The following is a 17,388-nucleotide window of genomic DNA, read 5'->3' as shown; positions in this document are numbered from 1 at the left end:
CTTGATCACACAGGTGTCAGCAGCTTCTAAAACCTCAGCTGTGTAGAATCTTTGGTTCTTATCAGCATCACTCAAAAATTGGACAAGAATGAAGTCCCCTACTTCATATGAATCTGGCAGTGCAGTGGAGGTCTCAGCATCTGACCCAGCCAAACTACAAGAATCCTTAATTTCAATCAACTCCACTTCATTTGAGGTAAAAGCAGTTTGTTGGAGCTCCACTTCAGTTTGGATGATGTCCTTAACAGACACACTCCTTCCAGATTTTATGTTGATTTGCTTGCCCTTGGATTTCATATTTTTCTTCTCACCCAAGCATGCTGTTTTGAGGAGTTCTAAATGAGTCACTCCCAAGATTTCTCTGAACTACCTTTCTTTTGGGAATTTGGAAGTTTCTTCAGCACAGCCTCCCTGTTTACAGGATAGATTCCTGTTGATTGAAATCCAGATTTCAAGTTTTTTCCCAATTTTTCAGGACCAGTATCTTCAATTGCTCTCTTCAATATCATGGGAATTCAATTTTAGGCAATGTGCCCCAGATCTTTTTCCACTCACTGAGTGCCTTTCTCCACACAACCTTTAATGGGCGGAAGACAGCAACATCGAGGGGTTGGATAAAATGTGTCGAGTTTGGGGGCAGAAGGACATCCTTTGCCATTCCTCTCACACAGCCTGACTACCTCCAGTGAAAGATGGCTGGAAAGATTATTTCCGATTATGATTTTCTTTCCAGTCAATCTTCTCATGTAAGGAAGGCATAACTTCAGGAACCAATCCTCAAAAATGTCCAGATCAAACCATCCACTATAATTTCTGTTATAATGGGATCCATCGATGCCACCCTCAGTCCAGCCTTGGTATAAGTATTTTGCCTTACACAGCACATATGGCACAAGAAGATCTCCAGATGGTGTTCCTGCCATCATGACAAACTCCATTTTTGGATGTATCTGTTGATGTTTCATCCCTCTTTTCAGAATGACCTTCACCTTCCCAGGGTCATCAACAAAATTAGTTTCGTCATAATTGACCATGTTTTTGGATGGGGGGAACACCTTTCAGGGACTTCTCCAAGTTATCAAAATATTCATTAATATCAATTGACCCAACAGAACCTCTGGCACGTTAATGTTTTCTGAAAACCAGGATGAAAGATTTTGATGCCTCTGTAAATATCCTCTAACACAGTCTTCTCCAGGCAAATTTTCTTTGAAAATGGACACAGTTTTTCCTTCTCTATTCAGGTAGTTTTGTACTACCATTCTCATGGCCTTTGGTGTCAAAGGAAATCCCCATGAAGCATATTGGGGAAGTCCATGTACAAGAGCATCTTCTTCCTAATGAAATAAATTATGAAGTTAGACCTAATGTTTTAAGTCTGTGTTTTTAAACAACCAATTAAGTATGTCACGAAACTTAAACATTTCAGATATCATTGTTGAAATCACAATAATAATACGCAAATTAACTAACCTCTGTAGAAAGGACGCAAGGGCACCCGATTTTCCCTGTGTGAATCTCCTTCATTCTGTCTTGGAGGGTTGACTTTTTGGAGGCCTGGCGAATCGAAATTTTGCCTTTCCGAATCTCTTCCAGAACATTCTGTAGATATATGGGGTTATAATAATTGGACTTGGGATACTTGAAATGTCTGGCTTCTTAGGGTACACAAATGATAGGGATGGACCGCTGGGATGTAGAAAACTGATTAACACCTCCTGGGATGCTACATTCACATTTATGACACAACTTAGCCACCAAGCATTATTATAGACACAAGTCACAAATCCTTTTATTTCTTCCAAAAACAGTGCGGAAAACTTGTCTGCAGTTCCCTGATAACATCTGAAAACCTCTTCATTATTAAGTTATTCCTTTATCCACGTATGAAAGCATGAAGTGCTAGAGTACCAAGTACACAGATCAAAATTGTTTAAGGAACACAGTATTTTTAATTTAATTCTCAATGAAAAATCCACAACTATCCATAAATCTATAACAGAGTGAACACATTCACCTTCGTTTTGTGTGTGTCCCACGATGAAAAATTTGTGTGTTATCCTTTTAATTTGAAATCTTGACACGGCGTACAAGTAACAGGCAACAATATATTTATTTATACCGCTAAAAATTACAAAAAAAAAAAAAATTAAATAAAAAGGGAACCATTTAAGATTTAGTCTTCAAATTTTGGGGTTTGTTATCTTTTTGATGTCAAAATTTGGTTTCAATTGGTACCAAAGAAAAAAAGTTGAATTTTTCAGTGGAGTCTCCCCTTAATAACAAAATTTTTGTGTGAAGTTGAGAAAAACAGCAGTATTGTAAAGATTTCAAACCATTGAGATTTTAAAACTTCAAACTTTTCATTCTGAGAACAGTTGTGTGTGTTTTTTTAACATTATTACACACTTTCATACTATGCAGGATGTTATTCTATACATAAAATAATAATACATAATAATACTTGAATGTCATGTGCTATGAATTTTTTTTAGACTCATGTACAAGGAATAGTTCAACAGTTCTATGCATTCATTTGATGAAAAATGTTATTTATTTACTTCCTGATATTTTTTAAATTTTTTAAATAATTTTTTGTTCTATAATTCATGCATAAAAATTATTAAAAAATAAACAACTTATTTTACAATATTGATGCACAGAAGCATGCAAATATCACCTAACTACTTTCTGTAAAAATTTCATTTAATTTGGTTAATATTTAGTATGAAATAGTTGGTATTGAAATGAAAAAAAAAAAAAAAAAAATGGAAAAATGGATTTTTGTAAAATGAATATTTCTATGAGACACATACCCATTAAAATTCTCCTGCACCATATGTTTTTCCTTCCTGCTCCAGTAAGACTTCTTCATGCAATTTCATCTCCAAGATTGCCTTTCTCTTGAATTTTTCCTTGTGAAGGCTGTATCGTACACTGCTTCACTCGTCGTCAGTCTCTCGATAAGCAGATCTTCTTCTGGGAAGATGACAAAGGAGTGGTGAGTTCCCTGCTCTGTTCAGTCTTTAAACATCGCTTGTTAAATTGAGACACAGCTTCTACAAGACCCAAAAGTATCTTCATTTGTGAAACAAAAGTTTCTTTGAGACATTTGGACCAAATGATACTGTGTAAGCTTTCATTTGCATTTTGAGTCATGCCATCAGTACAGCTTCCTAATTGTATGTCTGATGCAAGCCTCTGATACACTGGTATTATTTTAGTCACAGTAGATGTACTAAGTGGAGTATGAATATTGTCTCTATGACGTCCTGGAACTTCGAGTGCAATACATTTATTGTAAAAGCACCATGACAATTTACCTTAGGGACACTTTTGATGTTGTGGTTTTTCATCTGTGCTCATGCAATGATACAGTGTGGCATATACAGCTGTTTTCATTTTGTAGATATCAGGGACGTTATTGACAATTGCTGCCCTGTAATAATTTGTCAACTTTATTGTCGACCCCTTGAGGCTGCCATGCTCTTTCCCTCCCAAAGTTGCTCGTTTTGTCTTCCAGTCTTTTACCATATTACACAGACCAGTGCCCACACACTTTGCAATATGGTTTACACATTCATGCTTTTCAATGATGACATCTCCATAAATTTTCTGTGCCTGGAGATGTAAATATGTTTTTGCATCTCCATCTGACACGAGCACAGTGTACCTGAACCCTGCTTCTTCTGAGCGCCTCTACAGCTTCTCTGCTGCATGCATCTCCATTGCTGGAGACGAACAAGAGAAATTTTTCTCACATGTAGATATATGCTCTTCATTCCAAAAGAAAAATTCTGGACTGTCTTTGCCTAATAATTTTTCTGTAATAACACAGGTATGGCAGTATTTTGACATAATTTCAAAATCCACGACTAATCCAGTCAGGACATCAATAACACACCTATGCCATTATTACTTCTGTGTCCTCTGGTGTGCCAGGTACCATCATAACTATAATTCATCTCATGGTGTTTGAGAGTGCGAGTAAACAATTCCCCATCTGCTGCACACTGGTCCACGTGCTGTGGCTCTGCGCTACTACTGATCCTACAAACATAAACATAGCACAGAAAACAATGATTTTAAAATAATGTTAAGTGAACTCACCAGCTAATCGTCTGTTTTTAGAGGTTCAATTCCGGACATGTCAACGTCACCAGAATCATCAGCACCATCATCATCTTCATCATCGCCACTGTCACTGTCATCACCCACGTTAATAATTAGAGGTTCCACCAACTCCTCTGTCAGGCAATCTAGACGCCACATATTCTCTTCTTCCCCACGGATATGGCGGATGCAATCTTCCCATTCACGCGACAATATATTTCCTACTGCCTCAAGCATGAGTTCTCGCACTTCTGAAAGTTTGAAGGTTTTATTGTTTCTGGCCACATGCCCTTTCAGTTGGCTCCAAATTAATTCAATAGGATTAAGATTGCATGGTACGGTAGTAGTCGTAGAACCAATCTTCCAGAATTTCCGGCAATTTTGTCTACTCTATACTGGTGGCATTCGGTTACGAGGTGTCTTGGGATACACTGCAATAGTTCCAGTTTGTGGTAATTTTCCTCAAAATACAGTTCTTTTGAAATCAGCCAGTCCCTGATTCTAATATTACTCCACGATTTATTGGGCATTTTTTCCACCATTACGCTGTGCTAAGGAGCATTGTCCATAACTATAACAGAGTCCTTTTCCAGGTGTGGAAGAATTTCACTAAACCATTTCTCGAATCTGTCCCTATCCATTTCCTCGTGGTAATCTTTAGTCGACTTGGACTCTAAAAGAAGAGGATCCCCATCCACGAACCCTTTCTCACTACCAATATGAAGCACTATGAGTCTTTTCCCCTTTCCGGTGGGGTTCCTTAGTCCAGTTGATAGCCCAGAGAGGAATGCCTGTTTTCGGGTTTCAATAGTTTTGTCCACGAGAACTTTATCAACGGTGTGCCCTGCATTCACCTACGTTTCGTCTAGGTAATATATTACCTCTCTTTTATTGCCCTCAAATATTTCCTCTGCCACAGCACAATGTCATCTCTGTCGAGCAACAAACACTGACGATTCCGTTTTTCATATTTAAATTGAAGCACTTTAGTGAGCAGTCGATGCAGGGTAGTGCGCGAGAAATTAGGCAAATTTTTGTCGTTATGCACCATGGCAAGAATTTTGTCTACAGTCTGTAGTTCATCACGAAAATAAAACTGATGTATTATACCACGAATTGCACATTTCGTTGCTTCATCATACTTTTCTCCTAGTTGTTTAGACCGGCGAATTTTTTTAGGGGTGGTCAACTTTTCGCCCGACTTCACCTTACTTCGTAGTCGATAAATGCTGGCTTTAGACACGCCTGTTGCTTCAGCAGTGAACTTTGTCACTTCATCAATAACCATTCTGGGATTGTTGGCAACAATCTTATTGAAGACATTTAGCACACACTCTTGTTGGCCTCATTGCAGCAGTTTGCCTTTTGAATGCTTCTTCAATATATATATATATATATATAGGAGAGGGGTGAGATCACTAGAGTAACAGCCACTGGCAGGCAGTCCAGCTCGTCTGCTAGAACATCACCGGGTGGGGGAGTTGTTTACCCGCACTCAAACACTGTGAAATGAAGTTTAGAACTCTTTTTTGAAGAAAGTGAATATAGGTTTAGTGGGTCCATCTGTTTGCTTATATCGTTCGTGAGCTGCAATAGTGGCATAACTATAAAAAATCGGGTGTTGAGATAAATGAATTTGAAGTTTCACCTTGTATTGAAATGCATCATGCATAGGATTCATTGATGGAATAAGTGGTAAATGGTACTAAATGGCTCCATAAGGGTTCAATTAATAATAACATCATAAAAATTGCACCCCCTCACCTTCCTTGTTGTTCCCATGACTGATGTTTTGAGATGTGCCACTATTGCTGAAAGTTTCTAATACGTTATGTTGGACTATCCTGGACATTTGTGGTTTATGAAACGAATGTACAGGCAAAAAAGTAAGCTTTATTAATGATGTAAACGAATTATTAATACAGTGTAATCAGCAGGGAACGGATTTATATGGACTAAAAATATATGAAATATGTAAATATATATGTAGTTATTTTTACCAAAATATGGAATTAAATATGGATTTTTACCAAAATATGGAATTAAATATGGACTTAAAATTATAAAAAAATGACTATGTACGTTAAATATTGGTACATTTTAATCAAACTAAACAAAAAATATAATGGACGTACCTTATCTTCCAATGTAGTTTCAACAAAACACAATTTTTATTGTCTGTTACCATAACAATAGGTTACAAACATTTCTTTCAAGTGCTGAAAAGTGAATCTTCTTCTATTGTCTCTGAGGATAGATTTATACTGACTAAAAGAGCGTTCGACGTCACAAGAAGTAACTGGTACATAATTCAATTTCACAATGTCTGCTGGGGATAAGTCCAAGTTAATCTTCACTGTTGATTCACCACTCATCACAGCAACAACCTTTTGTAGTTCTTCATATCCAGGGTTTTTTGAAAGTACAGTGTCCACCTTAGCTCTTACTGCATCTGCAACTTTACCTCTACCACGATTCAGTTGTTCCACAGTACTATTTATAATTTCAAAACTTTCAGATAGTGAAAGGTGCCTATTTTGGAGACTTTTGAGCGTTTTTATGATGCATGAAAATGTATGCTGAATGTGAGCTAAGTCATTCTTCACACTTATGTCACAGGTAACTGTTTTCGCAGTATCAATTGAGACTGCATCTTCAGAGTCCAATGCAAGGAGAACATTGTTAATAGAGTCTATATGTTCGGCATAATATTCAACTGCTTCTAGCCATGTACCCCATCTAGTTAAAATTGGCTTTGGTGGCAATGGAATTTCAGGGTACATTTCTTTCAACACGTTAACTCTACTGGGAGCTTTGAGAAATACTTTTTTCACTGATGAAATCAACAAATCTACTTTAGGGAAATTGTCTCTGACCACTTCTGCCACACGATGAAATGCATGCGCCACACAAGTAAAATGAGTCAATTTAGGATATACAACAGATAATGCTTGTCCAGCTTTGACCATATAAGGGGCAGCATCGCTAATAAAGAATAACACATTATCGTACATAATACCCTTTGGCCACAGGATACCCATAGCTTCGTTGAACAGTTTAACTATAGTTTTGTTATTGCACTTTTCTAGAACATCACAATGTAAAAGAATTCGTTCAGAATATTGTTCACTTAACAAACCGATAACTACATTACCAACAAGTCTACCTTCTTTGTCGGGAGTCTCATCAATGGAAACCCAAATTGAACTATCTTTAATTTCATCTCTTATCTTCTGTATTGTCTCATCGTAGATGGATGGAGCATACGTCTTCCTAAGTGTTGACTCATCCGGGATTGTATGTTGAGTATATTTTTCAAGGAATTCCCTGAAGACCTTATTCTTTAGTTTGTAGAGAGGAATATCATCAGAGATGAGAGAACGGCACAGGTCGATGTTAAACTCAGATCTTACATTCGATGTTGTTGGTTGTGTTAAAAACAATTGTCTCTGCTTGGAATTTAGTTGTTTGTTGGCCTGATGTTTACTAGTTGTAATGTGTTGTTGCACCAGGAACTTTTGTGTAGATGATACTGCACACTGACACAAATTACAAAATAATATTTTATTGTCAGTTGATAAACCATCTTCTTTAAATTCTGAAATGTAACTTGTTAGTTTTGATTTTAAATTGACTGAATGACGTACTTTTGGCATATTTACCGTCTTTATAGTATGATTTACAAAACTGAACCTATGTGTACTCTGACTGGCATTTAACTGTTGAGCTGCACAACTGAAGTCTGTTAAAAATTTTAAATTAAATTAATACAGTTTTGTAACTTACTTTCCTATTGTTGATAGGACTGCTAATTTTCAAATAACTCTGATGTTAAAGGGATTACTGAACATGTGTTTAAATCTCTATTGTTGAAATGTATTTTTAAAAGTTAATGGAATTTTGTTTTGTTTTATTGTTAAACCTAATATAATATGGACTGTTTTATATGAAATATGGAAAATATATGGAAATTAACGAAAATATGTACTAAACTCTAAAATATGGAAAAATATGGAAAATAAAAGTAGGATTTTTCAACCCTACACATTGTGAAACATAAAGATAATGCAAAATATAAATTATATTAGCTTTATAAGTAAATATGTATTTACATATAAATCCTTTCCCTGAATCAGTAACCAAGACATAATACAAAAAATAATAAATAAAAAAATAATACAAAATAAACACCAAGAAATAATATTCATATCCTTGAAATTTTATAATAGATCTTGGAAGAGCTTTGATGTAATTCTTTTTCATTGTATTATGAATGTTCCAATAGGCCTACCACATTATTAATCTTCACAAGATAAACAAGAAGCAATACCACGGACATACATAACTTTATGTAAGTTTCAAAGTGAAACCTATTCTTAGGATTCAAATGTTAGGTTGTTGTAAAATGTTGAATAACATCTTGGTACTGCATTGCTGGTGATCAAACTTTGTAGATCGTCGAATTTCTTCTTAGCTATTGGAAGAGGTTTGCTGTAAGCTTTTTTCAGTGTTGCTTCCTGAAACAATTCCAAACTCCTTCTGGATCTTGATGCTTTGATGTTCACAGTTTTAAACTCTATTTCTTTGAAAGAAGTTTTGTAGAAAAAGCAATCCAATGATTGGTTTTCTACCTTCAGTACAGAAATGTTGTTGAAGAGGACTTTATCATTGTCAGTGTTTACAACAAAATTATGAGATATCCTATCTGTGAGGTCCTTTACATCAACAAAATCATCGTATCCCATTTCGAACAGTTGGAAAGGTTTGCCTTTTTTTCTTGCCATCCTAATTAAAGTTGCGTATTGTGATGGGACGTATATTGGACCTGATTTGAGTGATCGTTGAATAGTTTTTTCTATAACAGAGTGAACACGTTCACCTTCGTTTTGTGTGTGTCCCATGACGAAAAATTTGTGTGTTATCCTTTTAATTTGAAATCTTGACACGGCGTACAAGTAACAGGCAACAATATATTTATTTTTTTGTTGTCCGCAGCAATTGTCTGAGTACAGTGTTATTTCTAATTCATTTGTTTTGCATGCAGCTGCTTTTTCTTCTAAAAATTTTAACAAGCATGTTCCAATTTCAGTATCACCTTTCTTTCCATTGCCTTCATGCCGTAGGTAGCAGTAGACATCATTCAGCCTATCTTTTTTCAAATCACAAATTGTGAAGTTGTAGGTGGACAGTTTGGACTTGTGATAAAATGATGACACTTCTCCACGTGGAGTAGGCAGAGCAGCTTGCAAATCAAAACATGATACTTGGAATGAGGAATTGATACAATTCTTATCACTTTCCTTTTCTTTTCTGCTTAATTCCTTTTCTTCTATGTGTCAAACTCAGTTTTGGCTTTGTTTCTATCATCTTCACTTAGATTCATGTAACTTGCACACTGTTGACACTGGTCCTTTTTAGGAGAGAAAAATGCCAAATTAAATTCATAATTGAATATTCTGGTGTACATTGTTAAATTTCCGACAGACTTCCCTTCTTTCTCACAAGCCTCTTTGTAATCTCTGTACAACTGCGCTATTGTTTTGCCACCCTCAATATACTGTTTAGAGGAAGTTGCACGTGTATAGTGGCTTTCTAACACAGGAATGGATGAAATGTGTGCACGAATGCCTTGTTTTATTGTCTCTGAAACTTTAACGTGGTTTTCATGCTTTCCTCTTAAGTCATTGGCTAAGAAACCATCCGCACTTTTGGACATTACTATTCGTATACACCTGTTGGAAATATCGAGAGTCGCTGTAAAGAAAGTTTTGCATACTCTCAGTCTTTCTTCATTCTTTGTGAAATGAAAGGCACTTTTGAACTTCCTAATTGGTTGTCCTGTATTTGACAAGGAATGTCTATACTGCGGGCAGATTTTTTGTGTGGCCTGCAGAATGAAACCTCTTTGAATATTTACGTCCCCCGAGGCCCAGTACTTATCAAAAATGTTCATTCTTTCCTCTTCAGTAAATTTAGTAGAACACTGCAATCAACATTTCACATCACACGGAGGACGCAACCTTCTTGCGCTGACTTCCTTCTTCGTTTGCAGAGATTTGTAAGACTTACCACTATTCCTCAACAATTTACACTGATTTCTTTTCCATTGTTCGGGGGCTGCTTTTTGTTTCTGACTTTTTTGCTTCTGGTTATCATCATTTCTTTCCTCATCAGATGGAGGGATGTCTGTTGATGATGATGATGACTCAGAATAGGAATAATCCGGATCTGCATCCGAATCGTCCACGTTTTCTGAAGCTGACTCGCCACTGGTTGAAACTGATGCAATTTCATTCCGACACTCTTCTCATTTGTCAGTTTGCCTAGCCTCTGAAATTAATAATAATAATAATGTGTGTAATAAAAGAAAAAGTCATAAAATAATAATTGTTCAGAGATAGAGACAAAATAGTACGATAACTCCTCAGTTTTCGATGCCTACCTATTTCTGCAAAAGTTGTTACTGGTACTGTAGAATCATAATTTTTTTTAGAGTTTGGACTCGATGTGGCACAGGACGTTATGCGCCAGCTACCTTCATTCCTATCTTTCTGCATGCTAAAAAAAAGGATTTACCACATTGCACATGGAAAAGTACACAAAATCAAGGAAGAAACAATAAACACCATGCCACACTTATACTCACTGCAAGCTTCCGTTCTTCTCGGTTATTCATGTTAATTACGCCTTTTGACGGATAGAACACAGATAAATTGGGAATATTTTATCTTCATGTAAAGCTGCAACAACGGCACAATTAGAGACGTCCTGCAGAAAACTATTAAATACTTCTGCAACACTGGCACAACTTGAAAAGTGTCACTATTGAAGAAACACCATGACGTCTCCCCATCAGGGCAATTCATGTGCTGGGGAACCTGGTCAGTGCTTTTGCAATGGAAAACTGTTGCAAATATTACATTTTTCATTTTATTGATGTCTGGTGCATTATCAATTATGGCTTTCCTACAGTAATGTGTAAGCTTGACAATGGTAGCTTCTTTCAGGCTGCCACAAAGTGTCACATTTTTGGTCTTCCACTCTTTCACAATATTTCTTAGACCTGTACCCAATCACTTTGCTACATGATTTATACATATTTTTCAGTATGATAATTACCATAAACATTTTCTTGTTGAAGATGGATATATGTTTTAGAGTCACCATCAGACAGGAGAGTGGTATAACGGAAACCAATTTCCATGGACCATTTCCATAACTTATGAGCAGCTTCTACTCCATGGCTGGTGAAGACGTGCTGTAGTTTTTATCACAAACTCTTGAATGTCTCTCAAATAAGATTGAAAAGTCTCAGGTTTCTTTTCCTAACTCCCTCTTAGCAAGCATACAAGAATGACAGTACCTTGACAGAACTTCATAATGTAAGAGAAGTCCTGTCAACATATCAATAACACAGCCAATTCCATAATTGCTTGTGAAACCTCTCTTGTTCCAGCTTCCATCATAAGTGACAAATATTCAGTATAGATTTGTCAGTGAGTTCAGGATTTTCTTCATTGTGTGCTTTCCTTACACGTTCTTGTGTGTCCTTCAATACTGACTGCACATTGAGACATTATTCCTGATAGTAATTTATAATAGCATGTATGGCTCATGCCAGACATATTCATAGCCAAACAGAAGTTTTCCATGGCAGCATAACCCTTATCAATCCTGTTGAATGCTGTCACCATCTGTTTATTTCAAAACTTTTCTTTTCTTCAGGTTCCAATCTTGGACTTGAGAATATTTGACTCAATGCATAATGGCAATAATTACACTTTACTACAATTTGATTTGAAAATCCCAATTTATGTCTTATTTCAATCACAACATTCTTCTCATTACACTCAGAACAAAGAACACTATTCAACATACTTTTCAGTACTTCCTTATGAATAAACATGTACTCATCATTCCTTGGTTGAGGTAACTCAGCTGCGTTTGTTGCTGTTTGAATATCGTCTAAATCCAATTCAATGTCACATTGTGTGTCATTATGGTCAGAACTTTTATTCCATCGTTTTGCAATCAAAAGTTTTGCATGCTTTGACTTTGAAATCTTGCCACTTGTTTTACCCATTTTTATTTATAAATATTGTATATAAACTTTTGTTTATATATAAGTAATGAATCTAATAATAATAGGCTGAATCGCATTATAGAGAACGCCAGTAAGGGAAGTTATCCCCACCCAAAGCTGGTTATGTAAAACTATTTCGCATTGTTCAATGATTGACAGATGAGGAAGCCACGCCCACTTTCTGTTGTTGCAAGCTTTTAATAAATCCACTTTTCAACTAGCCAGCCATTTGAATAGAAGAAAATTGCTTTGAACACTGATAGAAAACACATTATGGATGCGAAATCTAGTGAAAAAAAAAATCCCCAAAATGACACTTTTTATCCAATTTTTAAGTTGAGTGTCCCCTTAAAATTAAATCAACTTCTTGCAACCACTTCTCGATGCTATTCTTTGACACCGATGTACGTGATCGAGTTGAACTTTCTGCATGTTTCTCGGAAATTACAGGATTGTATTTCATAAATGCATGAAACCACGTCATTCCCGGTAAGTTATTCGTGAAGGGATTGGGTCGTTTATCTACATCAAGCACCCTCTTCACCGCATTGCATAACAAGTGCCTGGTGATTGGAAAACCCTTCCTAGCCAATGATAAAACCCATTGTGCAAGGAGTTTTCTTCAGCTGCTGTCAACATACATGCTGGTCCCATTCTTCTCTCTTCAGGAATAGTGACACTAAGCTTCCTGATTAGTGTTGATCTAGGCACACCGAAAGTGCGCGCAGCTTCCTGCTTTGTCATACCATTTCGTACTGCTGCTACAGCTTCATTCATCTTCTTCTCAGGATACTGGAGGATAGAATGTTTTAAGCACCTTGACCTTCGCCATTGCAACTAATGTAGGTCACAGTCTTGTATTTGAAAAAAACAATCCATAAAAATATACAGAATAGGTCTTATATTACTAATTCAAACAATTATTGTATGCATAATAAGAGGTTTATTATCACAAAGATTTTGATTCCCATATATTCTATTCCTAATCTTTCTAGGAGGAATATTAGTACTATTTCTTTATGTTACAAGATTAGCATCAAATGAAATTAAGCTATTTAGGCCTACACAGTAAGAAGCATCTCTAACCGAAAATGAAAACACCCAAGAATTGGGTTAAATCAACTAATTGTATTGGAAAATATTAAGATGTCCATCATTAAATACTGTGTGTCCACCACTAAAAGGTTATTTTAATAGTGGACCCCCAAGTGTCCAGTACTAAAATATTTTAAAAAGGCATGCTTCAGTACTGAACACCCCTACTATACGGACTAAATATATTTAATAACAAATATCAAAATCTGATTAATTCAATATGGCTTAAGCATTGCATTACACATGAAAGAGAAACATATGAGAAAAAATATTGATGTGTTACATCCTATGTAATCTTGATACAAACGTTTTTGCCCCTAATGGGGCATCTTCAGGTACAAATATAAGTATCATCTAAAATCAATTACAATAAAAGCTTACATTTAAAACTGCCTTGACTAGAATAAAGTATGACATAGTGACTATATTATCTATATCAACATTAATTGCCCTGTCAAAATTAAAAACGAATTCATTTTAAAACAATGTGAATGTGCTTAGCCATGCTAAGTAGATCCCTTGTATGGTGTCTCAGATGTATTGTATTGTCAATAAAATCATTAAAATACTAAAACTATACAAATTAAAATCTAATATTATCAAATGTGGAGTCATAAAGCATGTATAGCTAATTTCGTGGAGCAATTGGAATTCTCGTAAAATGTTCAATGCCCTCGTATCTGAAAACAAACATATATCTGTGATAGGTGAAATAGAGATTATTATGAAAAGTCATGTGAAGGTATGATATTACTTACAACATCATGCGAGTCTAATCATCATACACTTTTACTTTTACTTTTAAAATGTTTTGTATACTATTAATTTCGTGGCCTGAATCAATAAGATGAGTAGCAAATTTAGATCTATTCCTGTTATTTTGGAAATCTGATTTATGTTCTTTAAATCTAATGTGGAAATTTCGTTTGGTTTGTCCTATGTACTTTCTATTGCAATTTTTACATTGTAATTGATAAATACCACTTTGTGAGAATTTATTCGTTTTGCGCAATTTGTTGGGAATGATTCTATTTATTTTGTTAGTTTTGAAAGTGATATGTATATTTTCTTAAAAAAAAAATGAAGTTAAATGATTATTAATTTTTCCAAAATATGTCATTGGGTATCTAATTATATCTCTTTTTGGGTTTGTGGGTTGTAATGTGGTGAAAGTTTTATTTTTATTTCCTAGTTTCTTGATTCTATTTCGGATATAGTTTTCAGTTGTGTTTCTGTTGAAGCCATTGTTTGTGGCGAGTTGTTCTGAACCAACATGTCTTTCAAATTTCACGTTTCCACTTCGTTTGGAAGCTATTTCCAACATCATTTTCAAAATTTTCTTGAATGACTCTGTCTGTTAATGCAGCAGCATTAAGGGGAGTTGATCATCACTTGCAAAATAATGGTAAAAATATCCTATCTTCAAGTAGTCATAAATGTAATACTATTTATCAGAGCTATTTCATTCTTTTAGTGATGTGTGTATACACATTAAGCTTTAAATTAAAAAAGGATTTGTGAACCTAGAGTAAATATTTCGCCTGAAAATAATTTTTCAATTTAAACAATTTTTTTTATAAATTCACTACATGCATGTGATTAGGTACACTCTATTCACTTATTATAGGACACATTGAATTGAAACTTTAGCCACTTACTGCTAATAGATACTGAAACACACCCTACAAGATTTATTAATATATCTGCAATATTATGGGCATAGGGCTTATACCAAGCTTCACCGTTAAGAAAAAAGGATAGGCCTAATTTTCATCTCTGAAAAATATTATACATTCACTATTTAAAGGAATTATTTTATAATATTTGCAAGACAGTTTTGCAATGTGAAGATAAATAAACCCTGAAAGTTTCATTGATCATTGATCTATGTTTCATTGATCTATGTTAAAGTGTGAAAAATTTAAATTTCCAGGAAACTGAAAATAAAATCAAGCACATGCTCTAAGCTGCATTTTACACTCTTAATACTGCCCAGGACCATAGGAATCTTACTTGTGTGTTTCTTTGTCTTCGCACTTTCTCTTTTCACCTCTCCTCTTCACTCTTGCCTCCTTTGTCATGTCTTCTACCGCTTTATTCGCCTTGGTGATTCAGTCGATATCCAACTTTTCCAGTCCGCTCTTTATATTTCCACCTGGCTCAATGTCCATTGCCTTCATGACATGGACCCTGCTATAACAGCCATCATTGAAGCAAATAACAGTCCAGAATACCAATTTTTATAATTTGAGCTCCAACAAACACAGTCTTTGCAACCCTCTGCCAGATACAGCTGTTGAATGATTCATTCTGGTTTTGGGTTTTACCATGAAGGCATTTCTTCAACAGTCTTTCATCAGCAAGATGTCTGTAAATAGGCTTGATTTATTTCAAGCACAGCAGATGGTAAAGAAGTTTTGTGCTTGTACTCACCACCAGTTGCTAATGCTCGTTTGTAACCACACCATGATGCAGGTCCCGCTGGGCAGAGACCATGGCAGGGATTCTGATCTGTCGAAAGTTTGTGCAAGTATGTGGCCCACACTGCTTTCTTCATATTCTGCAAATTATTATCATTTACACGAATTGCCATGCCATAATAATTTTGTAGCAGGCCAACTACTGTACTGGTAAGCCGACCTCGTCCACTTATAGGCTTACCATCAGAAAGTTTTTCTCCTTTTTTATCTTTACAAAGCTGTCTCAACAGTCTACCCATCCTCTTCTGGACGTGACCCACACACTCCAGCGTCTCTATGGCTACATCACTTCCATATGGCTTGGCCTCAGATATAGTGAGAAACCCCTTCGAGTCACCATCACCAAGGTAACGCACATATCGAAGACCACTTGACAGTTCAGACTGCATACATATTGCCAGAGCACCTTCAACTTCCATTCCTCCACTATATCAAAGTTTTTAACACAATTATTATCACTTTTGTTATATCCTGTGCAATATTTACTGTACGTTTGTACATCTAACACCTGTGGTGTAGTAACCCTGTGAGGGCAGTGCTGCCACCAGGTTGTTTAGAGTTCAACCAAACTGTTGGGTTCGTTTGGAACCTAAGTACCAAATCAACGCCACACTTAGAAAATGTATAAGTATGAAGATATTTATTGTAGTCAAATATTCGTGAAGACATTTACAAGAAACTACTCCTTAGTGACGGGAATCAGAATAACAACTCTGTTACAGATTCAATACATTTTATACTGTTGCATACAAAAACTCCCAGCATATATCATGAACAGCCAATGAGTAAAGAGCACAGTCACACAATTTCCTTTAACAATAAGAAATATGGTCATGTGTCACATGAGGTTATGTGCCGATTGACACGCTGGGTGATGGGTCACTCAGTGGAATATGTGAGCTGTACCACGCTGCTCTGTATATTTTCTCAGAATTAAAGTAATAAGGAAAGGTTTAGGGAAAAGGAGTGTGTAGGTGTCATACTCTGGTGAGTAACAATCTTCCATGCATAACGGACATAAGGCACATTAAAAGAAGAAGTGACCTATGTACGCTTATACTATGACAATACTACGACACCTCCCCTTTTAGACAAAGTATAGTAGTCTCAGTGACTTTATACTTTCCGTTTAATCCAATTCTTAGCTTGTTCCTTGGTCATGGAAGAATGCTTGGTGTGAATAGATTCAAGGGATTGTGCTTTTATTTGGGATATCATTTCTTTCACGTCATCTGATGAGGGAAATAGTGTGGGTTGGGGTGGTTTATTTATAGGCTGGGTCAAGGTCAGAGTAGTCTCATCATCATCATCAGTTTCATTTACATTATGTTTTGATTTCTTTGACCGTATTGCCTATTTTGAATAATAATGGGTTGGCAACATGTGTTATATCCTTGTCTACAGTCTCTACAAGTATTTCTCCAATCACACTGTTTCAAAGTCCAAAAGAAACATTTTCTACATGATGTACAAGAACAGCAACACATAAGAAGAAAAGTACAAAGACTAATTATAGTACTTACATAAAACCATGGCGAATAAGTATTAAACCATCTGCTGCTTGAATTTTATTCTTTTCTAGTTTAAGTTTGTCTTGTACGTCATCAATCCTTAAAC

This window comes from Periplaneta americana, chromosome 16 (genome assembly GCF_040183065.1).
Source record: "Periplaneta americana isolate PAMFEO1 chromosome 16, P.americana_PAMFEO1_priV1, whole genome shotgun sequence".
NCBI lineage: Eukaryota > Metazoa > Arthropoda > Insecta > Blattodea > Blattidae > Periplaneta > Periplaneta americana.
Note: the sequence above shows the minus strand (reverse complement) of the source record.